Genomic DNA, 12,363 nt, shown 5'->3' on the forward strand with positions numbered 1-12,363 from the left:
TTTTTTTTTTTTTTTTTTTAGTTGGAGTCTCACTCTGTCGCCCAGGCTGGAGGGCAGTGGTATACTCACCTGCTGGGCTCCGGTGATCCTTCCACTTCAGCCTTCCAAGTAGCAGGAACTACAGGTGCTCTCTACCACATCTGGCTAATTTTTTATTTATTGTAGAGATGAAGTCTTGCCAAGTTGCCTGCGCTGGTCTCGAACCCTCAGGCTCAGGCAATCCACTCGCCTCGGTCTCCCAAAGTGCTGGGATTACAGACTGAGCCACCTAGCCCAGCCGAACAAATCCTTTTTAACAGAGAACTAACAGAGAGGGGCAAGCAGAGAGCTTCCAGTGGGATGGAAGCCTGACAGTCCTTGTAAAAACTCTGAGCACAACTAGATGAAGTCTTGACTGATCAAAGGAGATGACAGCCATGTTGGTTTCAGGTTTAACCACTGGGAGGTACCCAGCTGCTATGGCTGGGTCTTCTCATTCTGAACGTGCATTTCCTTTCCTTTCCTTTCTGTCAATCCTGGGGACTTGTTGACTCACTGTTATTGCAACACTCAGCCTGGAAGGCCCCCACAGGGAATGCAAGCGTCCTGGAAGCTGAGGAACTCCTGAGTAACCCAGTGTCTAGGAGCATGGCCTTTGGAGCCAGGAAAGCAGGGTTTGAGTCCTGGCTTGGCCACTTACTTGCTACCTGAGTTTAGCCATTCACTTGGTCTTTGAGAGCTTCAATACTACACATCTATAAAATGGAGATAAAAGCTGGGCAACATAGCTCATGCCTGTCCTCCCAGCACTTTGGGTGGCTGAAGCGAGAGTATGGCCTGAAGCCAGTGGCTCAAGATCAGCCGGGGCAACTTGGTGAAACCTCGTCTCTACAATAAATCAAAAAATTAGCCAGGCATGGTGGCATGCACCTGTACTTCCCATTACTTGGAAGGCTGAGGTGGAAGGATCACCTGAGCCCAGGAGCTCAAGGCTGCGGTGGCTGCGATTGTGTCTCTGCACTCCAGCCTGGACGACAAAGCGAGACTCTGACTCAAAAACATAAATAAGTAATAAAATAAGATGGAGATAAAAAATAAAGCCATGGGAGCCAAGCACTGGGTATACACAGACATACAGATAAGAATAATAGACATTGGGGACTTTTAAAGGGGAACGGGAGGGAGGTAAGGACTGAAAAACCATCTATTGGGTACCATGCTCACTATTTGAGTGACTGGTTCAATAGAAGCCCAAACCTCAGGCAATATACCCATGTAGCAAACCTGCACTTGGATTCCAGCATTTCAAATTTTTTTTTTAAAGATATATATATATATATATATATATATATGGAAAAAAATAGTTTCAGCTTCAGAGAACTATGAAAATTAAGGTGATTCCTTATACAATGTTCAGCAGGTCTGGAACATAGCCCTCAGTAAATATTGGCCTTCAATGTTTTGATTTTCAATTAGAGAGATTTCATCTGTTCACAGTGTCCTGGAGTGGCTGGCTGTGTCCCCAGTGTGTTTGGTCACATTACCTCTATTCCCGTTCGGCAATTGTCACACCAGCCAACAATGTGCTTTGTGCCATGGCAGCTCCCCACTCCCCACATCACGGCCTTTGTGGAGCGTCCGTCACCCCCAGGCTGAGGAGAACAACCATAAAAACCCCACCCCTATTTTACAGTTGGGTAAACAGGCACAAGGAGCTGCTGGGACTGTCCTCGGATCACAAAGTCCTCAGATCACAGAGTAAGATCCACACTCCCAGCCCTGCTTAGCCCACCCCAGACCCCAGGCCTCTTCCCGGCAGGAAACGCAGCGGCTTAGCAGAGGGGAGGCCCAGGAGCATGAAGAGGCCCTCCAAGGTCCTATTGTTCTAGATGGAGCCCTCCTCTCCTCCATGCTCTCTCTCTCCCACTGTGGCCCACCGTGAACACGCAACACACGTGTGTTGACCGTAAGAAGGCGGGACCCAGCTCCTCAGACCTCTCATAGTGTCAGCTCAACTCGGAGATGAGCAGGTGGGGGACTTGGGCAGAATCGAGTATGGGGATGAGGTAGGGGTGGGAGAAAGTCTTTCCTTTCTCTCTGCTTGTGACTGTCATCAGCCAAAGGGATAATAATAACAGCCAACAGCTATTGTGTACTTTCTAAGTGCCAAGAGCTGAGATTTTTTTTCTTTTTAGAGACCAGGCCTCACTATGTTGCCTAGGCTGGTCTCAAACTCCTGGTCTCAAGCAGTCCTCTCACTTTGGCCTCCCACAGTGGCATGAGCCACTGTGCCTGGCCCAGAACTGGAAATTGGATGTGGGACCGCAGAGGCCATACAATGTCCTCCGGAGAACCCGTATGTCTGCAGCTGCCACACAGAAAAGGAGACAAGGGCCACAGACAGCTCCCTGCCTGGCCTGAGTTTCCTTGGTTTTTTGGATCCCCAATCTCTCCCCCGCACCACTCCCGAGGCTGCAGGAGAGCCTGCCACCCACTTGGAACAGTGGATGTGAGCAGCCATGGCTCTCATCTCCGATGAAAGCTGATGGAGAAATAAGACAGCTGATTTCAAGCTTGGATGTTTGCAAGTTCTAGACTGATCTAGAATTCCAGTTAGATGGCCAGACCTGCATGGTCCTCATTTCCTGAGCTCACTCCATCTCCTACCCCGCCCCACTGAACCCCTTCCGCCTGTCTCCCCCTTGCCCAGAAAGCCCACAGCTGCACTGGGCAGCTCACGTTGTAGTGATATATGTGGTGATTACATCAGTTCTGCCCTGTGATCTCCTCTGGGGCTATTGCTCTCTGAGAAGATCACTGCCACGGCAGAACATGACGTGTGGCACACCAGGCTATATAGACCCCTGGCAGGTCCTAAGGGGCATGAAAGTATAGACCTCCGGGTCCACGGATCAGAACAGGCCTGGAGTCTGTATCTTCACGTGGGGATTATCCCACCAGAGGTGAGATTTGGAAGCACTGCCTACCCCCTCACTGGAATTCTTCCGGCCAGGCACTCCTTCCACCCCACTTCCCTTCGGCAGGGCCAACTCCCAAGTCTTTGGGCATGTTGCTAGTCCTTGACACTTTTCTGCCTTTGAGTAACTGCCTCCTTCAATCATACTTACTAGGTGCTGATCACATGCCAGGCACTGGGGCTGGCTCTTTATTTCCACCTCCATAACAACCTCTAAGGACAGAATTCCAATTCCTGTTTTACAATGAAGACCCCCCTCCTCCCACCCATCTTCCTGGCTCCGGAGCCCACTGCTACGTTGGGCAGAGTGTTTGCAGTGAAACGTGCAGTTACTGCACCCATGGCAGGCAGGTCTAGTTCTCAAGCCTGTACTGGAGTTTCCGGGTCACACTGGCAGCACTCTCCTTTCTAGCACGGTGCCTGGAAAATAGCAAGTACTCAATAAGCGTGAGCCAGTGGGTAACCGAATGAAGAAATAAGAGTTCACACTAATAGTTAGGACCCTTTCTCTCAGCCCCCTCCCCCCATCACACACATAACGCGCGCGCACGCGCGCGTACACATACACACATACACACACACACACACACCACACACACACACCACACACAAACACTGAGAATTAGGCCTTGGGGCCATCTCATTTCTTTCCCATCCTCGTCTGCGTGTCCAGTCACTGCCCTCTTAGCCCCACTTGGATGGCAACTCTGAGACTCTCTAACCCAGCCCCTGGTTACCCCAACTGCTCACAGAGATTCAGTGATAGAAATAAGCTCCTGGCTTCTCTGTGACCCAAGGGCTACCAAGCTCTGCCCTGAGCTTCTGAGGCAGAGGTTGGACCAGGACTGGCCCCAGAGATCCTGGGAATCTGAGACCGCCTCCTTCCTTTTTTCCTCTCCTCCTCTCCTTTCTTCTCCTCCCAAAAGCAACTGAGCACCAGGCCCTGAAGGCAGGAAGGGGAACTTTCATTTGGGAGCAGCAGGGGGGCTCTTTGGAGCTCAGAGCCCTGCTCAGAGAAAACAGATGGGGTTGGGATGTGGTGTTTCTAGAAGGCTTGTACCTGGGAAGATGAATGGCAAACATTCTGTGAGTTCTCCTAGGGTTGCTTCTGTCTCTCAAGTCATCGGGTTATCTATTGCAGTCATGCAACCTAGACTTCCAGCAAATACTTGGTCAAAGAAAATATAAGGCGGGATGCAGTGACTCAGGCCTGTGATTCCAGTGCTTTGGGAGGCTGAGGCAAGAGGATTGTTTGAACCCAGGAGTTCGAGACCTGCCTGGGCAACATAGCCACACCTTGTCTCTACAAAAAACAAAAAAATTAGCTGGGCATGTTGGTGCATGCCTGTAGTTCCAGCTGCTTGGGAGGCTGAGGTGGAAGGATCGCCTGAGCCCAGGAGGTCAAGGCTGTGGTGAGTCGTGATCATGCCACTGCACTCCATCCTGGGCAACAGAGTGAAACTCTGTTGTAAAATAATAATAATAATAAATAACAAAAGTGATCATGCATAAATCACTTGCTGCATGCCAGATGCAAGCTTATCTCATTTAATCCTTTCAACAATCCTAAGAGGCAAGAATTATACTATCACTATTTTTAAAATGAGGAACTAACTCAGAAAACATAGTTCGTATCATCCCGTAAGTGATGAAGATGGGACTTAACCTGAAATGTGGCCAGTTCCAAGGTCTCCTTTCTTTCCCACAGTGTTGCCCAGAGAACCAGGCCCAGATTGGGATGCTGGTTTGTGTTTGTTGGGTTTTTTTGTTGTTTTTTTGTTTTTGTTTATGCTTTTTTTGAGTCAGCGTCTCATTCTGTTACCCAGTCTGGAGTGCAGTGGCATGCTCACGGCCACCGAAGCCTTGTCCTGCTGGGCTCAGGCGATCCTTCCACCTCAGCCTTTGAAGTAGCTGGAACTACAGATGCTGACCAGCATGTCAGGCTAATATTTTGATTTATTGTAGAGACAAGGTCTTCACATTACCTATAGGTTGGTCTCCAACACCAGGGCTCAGACAATCCTCTCACTTCCACCTCCCAAAGTGCTGGGATTACAGCCATGAGCCACCATGCCTGGCCGGGATACTGTTATATTGACTCTGTAGCATCATATTTTTTAAATGTTGCAACCTAAACTGTGTGCTGCCTGTGTGTGTGTGTGTGTGTGTGTGTGTGTGTGCACGCGCGTGTGTGTATACGGCCTTTCCCCTACCCCCTGGAACAGTGAGTTCACATCTGAAGCGCTATAATCAGGAATCTGCATTCCAGAGCATGGTTTCACAACACTTCAAACAACTTCAAAATCTACACCCCGGGGCTTAATGTGCTTGAGGGATGTTAGAAATAATCTTTTGTTGGGGGATATAAGTGTTTTTCAAAAGATAGAGTCAGCCAGGAAGCTTATCTGTCCTGGCAGGAATGGGGTGGAAGAACCAGACCAGCCAACTGTCCGACTCCCTAAAGCAGGTTGTGTGCCTGTTGGGTGCCTGCTTGCCAAAACATGCCCATTTGGCAGAGTGTGGCCTCAGCTCCTTTTAACACCCACCTGTAGGAGGCCACAGAAGAAAGGACACATGGCCTCCACTCATTTCTTGTATCCCGTGGCTGCTTTACAAGAACCTGACAATCGCCACAGGGCCAGACTGGTTCAGACCAGTTGGCGACGGGTGCCCAAGCCAGCCTCATCTCCTCTCACACGAGTGCCCTGACTGATCCTTTGACTCAGGCATGTGGTGGCTCTCCTCCCATCTCTCTACTCCATCCTCTATTCCCCATGGTCAAGACGCTTATAAGAAGAAAGAAGAAAGGACAGGTGTGGTGGCTTAAGCCTGTAATCCCAACACTTTGGGAGGTGGAGGCAAGAGGATTGTCTGAGCCCAGGTGTTAGCAATCAGACTGAACAACTTGATGAGACCTCATCTCTACAATAAATTTCTTACAAAATTAGTCGGGCGTGGTCACGTGCACCTGTAGTCCCAGCTACTTGGAAGGCTAAGGCGGAAGGATCTCTTGAGACCGCAGGTCGAGACTGCGAGGCTGCAGTGGCTGTGTGCATGCCACTGCACTACAGCCTGGGTAAGAGAGTGAGGAAGAAGAAGAAGAAGAAGAAGAAGAAGAAGAAGAAGCAGCAGCAGCAGCTAAGGTTGGGCACAGTCGCTCAAGCCTGTAGTCTCAGCACTTTGGGAGGCGAAGAAGAAGGAGAAGGAGAAGGAGAAGGAGAAGGAGAAGAAGAAGCTAAGGTTGGGCACAGTAGCTCAAGCCTGTAGTCTCAGCACTTTGGGAGGCCAAGGCAGGAGGATCACTTGAGCCCAGGTGTTCGAGACTAGCCTGGGCAACATAATGAGACCTTGTCTCTATAAAAAATAAAAATAAAAAATAAGGTCGGGTGCGGTGGCTCATGTCTATAATCCCAGCACTTTGGGAGGCCGAGGTGAGAGGATTGCCTGAACCCATGGGTTCGAGACCAGCTTGGGCAACTTGGAAAGACCTCATCTCTATGATAAATCAAAAATTAGCCAGACATGGTAGCATGTGACTATAGTTCCAGCTACTTGGAAGACTGAGGTGGAAGAATCAACTGAGTCTAGCAGATCGAGGCTGCAGTGGCCATGGAGTTGAGACTCCAACCCCAAAGTAAAATAAAATAAAGAAGAAGCTAATGTCCAGCAGGAAAAAGTTCTAGGCATAGAAGTGGCTACCATTTCTCCATGGATCTTTTGAGAGTTCTGGGGTCCTTCTCAGCAGGTTTCTGAGGCCCAGCTCCCACCCCACAGGTGATCCTTCTGCCTCAGCCCTCCTTTCCTTCCCACCAGAGCACCAGCTCAAGGCGGTACCCAAGATGGCTTTTTATTTACTTCAGCTTTGCAGAATCTCCCGCTGCTGTGGTGACTCACTTATAATCCTGCCTGTTTATCCAACTGTCAAATATTCTGACCTCAATGGTAAGCCACCTAGGAAATAATTTCCCTATTTTACAATAGAATAGCTGGGTGGTGGCACATGCTTGCAATCTCAATGCTTTATAAGGTCAAGGTGGGAGGATTGCTTGAGTCCAAGAGTTCAAGGTTACAGTGAGTTATGATCATGCCACTGCACTCCAGCCTGAGCAACAGAGTGAGACCCCCATCTCAATAAAATAAAATAAACAACAGTAGAACAAACTGAAGCAAGAAGCAAGGAGGTGGCTTATCCAAGCTTATAGTCAGGGGCACCTAGCAGAGTACCTGGAACAACTCAAAAGTCAGCTACTATGTATGAATGAATGAATGAATGAATGGGAGGGAGGGAAGAAGAGAGGGATGTCAGTGTCAGCTGATATTGTCTGAATTTGACCACAGTTTGACCCTCAGTCTCAGTTCTATGGAAGACTACACAGAAAGTATCTTATGCTGGGCATGGTGGCTCATGTCTGTTATCTCAGCACTTTAGGAGGCCGAGGCAGGAGGATTGCTTAAGTCCAGGAGTTCAAGACCATTCTAGGCAATAGAGAGACCACGTCTCTACGAAAAAGAAAAAACATATATATATATATATATATATATATAAATAGCTGGGTATGGTGGCACATGCCTATGGTTCTAGCTACTTGAAAGGCTGAGGCAGAAGGATCACCTGAGCCCAGCAGGTCGAGGCTGTGGTGGATGCGAGTGTGTACTGTGCACTCCAGCCTGGGCGACAGAGTAAGACACCAACTCAAAAAAAATAAAAATAAAATCGACTTGGTGGCACACACCTGTGGTCCCAGCTACTCAGGAGGCTGAGGACCACCTCAATCCAGCCTGGGTGACAGAGTCAGACCCTGACTCAAAAAAAAAAAAAAAAAAAGCAAGTGCCTTATGACAGAAAGACTGAGGGGAAAAGACAGTGTCTGAAATATCCCAATCCCCAATCCAGGGTCAGGTTAGAGGTGGGCCACTACAGGCTCACAGGGATTCATTCCTGGGGTAGGTTGGTATGGGGGACTGTGGCTGAAAGTGCCCCAGGATCTGGTCCTCTCTGGAGCCAGAACAACTGCCTCTGCTGATGGGGGACTGATGGAGGAGGTGGAAGAGACACCAGAAATCCAACCAGAGGACCCTCGGGAGGGAGGCAGACCAGACCATGGGGTGGCTGGGGTTGTGAGAAAGGAGACAATCTCAGCAAAGAAGGCTAGAATAACCCTAGCATCAGATGGACACTCTCGTGTGCCCTCCAGCATCCCTGCTGGCTAGTGTGGAATTATTGCAGCCCCCACAAATGTTAGGGTCCAGGGCTGTGGGACTCTCCCCCGCTGGGGCAGGGGCAGGGATGAGCTTGTCACCTCTAGGCATCTGCTCACTCTGGTGAGTACTAGGTAATGACAATAAATAGAAGGGCTACAAAACACAGCCACAGAGGAAGTTGGTGAGATCACTGCAGAAACTAGAATAGGACCCATGTAGTAGATGGTAGTACTATATTGATATTAAATCTCCTGAATGTGATAATATTAGAACACTTTGCTCTTAGTAGGTACATGCTGCAGTGTTAAGGGATGAAGGATCATGTGTACAAATAACTCCCACATAGTTCAGGAAATATACGAGGGGGAACTCAAAATAAGCCAGAAAATGTTAACAATTGGTCAATCTGGATGAAGCATATATGGATGTTCAATGTATTATTTTTTTCACTGATATATAATAGTTGTGCATATTTTTGGGATACATGTGATATTTAATACCTGTATACAATGTGTAATGATCACATCAGGGTAATTGGGATATGTATCACCTCAAACATTTAACTTTTGTGTTGAGAATATCACAGATATTCTAGCTACTTTGCAATATACAATAAATTATTGTTGTCAATGTACTATTTTTGCAACTTCTTTTTTTAAAAGTATTTATTTATTTTAATATTTATTTGTTTTGAGTTGGAGTCTTACTCCAGGCTGGTGTGCTCTGGCATGCTCGCAGTTACCGTAGCCTGGAATTTCTGGGCTCAGGTGATCCTTCCACCTCAGCCTTCCAAGTAGCTGGAACTACAGGTGCTCGCTACCACACTAATTTTTGATTTATTGTAGAGACAGGTCTCGCCAAGTTGCCCAGGTGGGTCTCAAACCCGTGGGCTCAGGCAATCCTCTCACCTTGGCCCCCCAAAGTGCTGGGATTATAGGCTGAGCCACCAAGCCCAGCCAAAAGATTTTTAATTTTTCGTAGAAACAGGGTCCTGTTACATTGCCCAGGCTGATCTTGAACACTTGGTTTCAAACCATCCTCCTACCTTGACCTCTCAAAGTGCTGGGATTATAGGCATGAGGCACCATTCCTGGCCCTTTACAATTCTGTAGGTCTGAAAATTTCAAAATAAAAAGCTTGGAGGAGAAAAATAGTTATCACTTACTTACCGAGCAATTGTTGGATCCCAAAATTTATGTAACTCGACTATCTGATTTAATCTTCAAACCAACCACAAAAGAGTCACCGATTCTCATTTTAAAGATAACTGATTTGTATACCTAACCCCGAATTGTATTCCACATATTTTTTTTAACATGAAAAAAATAAGGGAACAGGAAAAACAAACAAACAAAAAAAAAGATAAGGTAACTGGCCAGATGTGATGGCTCACACTTGCAATCTCAGCACTTGGGAGGCCAAGGCAGAAAGATTGCTTGAGACCAAGCATTTGAGACCAGCCTGGGCAGCATAGCAAAATCCTGTTTCCACCAGAAATAAAAAATTAGCTGAGCATGGTGGTAAGCACCTATAGTCTCAACCAGGGGTCTCCAACCCTGGTCCATGGCTTGTTAAAAACTGGGCTGCATAGCAAGACATGAGCTGCAGGTGAGAGAAGGAAGCGTCATCTATATTTATAGCCACTCCCCAGTGCTAGCATTACTGCCTGAGTTCCCACCTCCTGTCAGATCAGCGGTGATGTTAGAGTCTCACAGGAGTGTGAACCCTATTGTGAACTGCACATGTGAGGGAACTAGGTTGTGCACTCCTTATGAGTGCACAATCTAATGATGCCTGATGATCTGAAGTGAAGCTGAGGTGGTAATGCTAGCTCGGGAGTGGCTGCAAATGCAGATTAACTTTAGCAGTGAGGTCTGACTGCACAGAGACCATAATAAATCAATTGCTTACAAACTCATATCAAAACCCTATCAGTGAGTGGCAGGTGAGTTGATGTGCTTCAATTGTACAGCTGCATCTGTTGGCAGGCTTTAAGTCAGAATCCGACACTTATTTTATTTTAGTTTGCATGTGGCCCACCCTTTATTTTATGGACTACTTCTGTCTGTGTCTCTTTTTTCTTTCTTTCTTTCGAGTTGGAGTCTTACTCTGTCGACCAGATTGGAATGCAGTGACACACTCACGGCCACCGCAGCCTTGACCCGCTGAGCTCAGGTGATCCTTTTGCCTCAGCCTTCCAAGCAGCCGGTACTACAGGTGTGCACTACTGTGCCTGGCTAATTTTTGATTTATTGTAGAGACGAAGTCTCGTGAAGTTGCCCGGGCTGGACTCAAACCCGCAGGCTCAGGCAATCCACTTGCCTTGGCCTCCCAAAGTGCTGGTATTACCAAGCCCAGCCTGTGCCTCTTTTTTCTTATGGTGAGTTATATAATTATTGCATTACATATCACAATGTAATAATAATAGAAATAAAGTGCCCAATAAATGCTATGTGCTTAAATCATCCGAAACCACTAACCAGACCCCCATCCCCGTCTGGAAAAATTATCTCCATGAAATCGGTTCACAAAACTGGTCCCTGATGCCAAAAAGGTTGGGGACCTTTGGTCTCAACTACTGAGGAAGCTGAGGTAGGAGGACTGCTTGAGCCCAGGAGTTCGAAGTTGTAGTGAGCTATGATGACACCACTGCATTCCAGCCTGGGTAACAGAGTGAGGACCTGGCTCTAGGGAAAAAAAAAAAAGACAATAAAAATAAAAAAATAAAATAAAGCATGATTACCTATAAGTCCCAGAAAGTCTAATGAACTTGCTCAAGCTCACAAAGCTGGGATTAAAAAGAGTTCAGGAGTCACTCTGAACTTATTCTGGTTCAGCAAGTTTGACCAATAAAAAAAATAAAATTAACTAAATAAAACAGTCTAATGCAAGGAGGGCAGTCACATGGAGGAGTGCTGTTGGGACAGACTAGCTAACACTTTCCTGAGCACTCAAACACAGTGTAGGTCACTGCAATCTCCTTTGAAGGCCATTGGCAGCATCCATTGAGATTTAAAATTCACATTGTGAGGGCAACCCCTTCCGGTCCCCTCCCACTGTGGGAGCTTTCCTGTCCTCTCAATAAATCCTGCTTTCTAATAATAATAATAGTAGTAATAATAATAAAATTCACATGTGTTTAGAGCCAGCAATTCTATTTCTAAGCATTAAGCCATAAAGGCAGTCACAGATGTGGAGTGAGAAGTATATACAAAGGAATTTATCATAACAAGGTATATAAGAGCCAAAGATTGGAAACATGTTAAATAGTCATCATTAGAAATACTACTAAGAAACATTTTTAAAAAGCAAGGCAGCTCTAACTGTGCTAATATGTGGTACTTAGAGTTAAGAAATGCTAACGTTAAGAGAAAAAAGCAAGGGATGCCACCTTAGTGTTAAAAGGTGGAGTATATATACATATGAATGTATATGTATTACGAATATATGTATACTTATGTATGCATAAAGTATCTTCAAAGGACACACACAAAAACTTATAACAGTGGTTGTGTTCAAGGAGGGGAGACGTGGGGGACAAGGGACAGGATGAGAGGAAGACATTTTTCATTGTTAGCCCTTCAATATTATTTTAAATGTACGATTACCTGTGCACAATTACCTATTCAAAGTGAATGAATGGATGAAAGAATGAATGGCTCTCCCCTTAGCACAATCCAGGACTCTTGCTTTTGGGCTTCCTTAAGCAACTTCTGGATTGTGGAAGGCCATGGCGGAGGCCTGGGTCTCTCAGAATGGGGCTGATCTATCCCTGTTCCAGGGAGCCAACAGTCATTTGCAAGTTCAGTCCTTGGCACTCCATGGGCCGGGTTAAACTTTCACTCTTGACTTCCTGCACTTCCTGGGCCAGCTTTCCTTAGTGTCTGGGCTCTGGAAATTGAAATTGTGCATGAGAATAGCCTAGGGAGCTTGTCAGATGGGCAATTTCCCAGCCCCACACCCAGAAATTCAAATTCAACCAGAAGGGTTCCTCATCCGCTCCTGGGGTGAGTCCTCCAACGACCATTTTGAGAAACAGGCCTTGCTGGTGTTTTGCCTCTATCAGGCCTTTACTGAAAGCCTGCAGGGGTGGGAAAGAAGGCTGTTGTGCAACACGGGCCTTCCCTGCTATCGCTTCATCTGCCTCTTCTCAACCATATGCCCACCTAACCCAAATGTGGGGAGCGCCAAACCTCCCCCCCCCC

The sequence above is a fragment of the Carlito syrichta genome, unplaced genomic scaffold, assembly GCF_000164805.1.
Source record: "Carlito syrichta isolate Samal-C Ts95f unplaced genomic scaffold, Tarsius_syrichta-2.0.1 Scaffold113598, whole genome shotgun sequence".
NCBI lineage: Eukaryota > Metazoa > Chordata > Mammalia > Primates > Tarsiidae > Carlito > Carlito syrichta.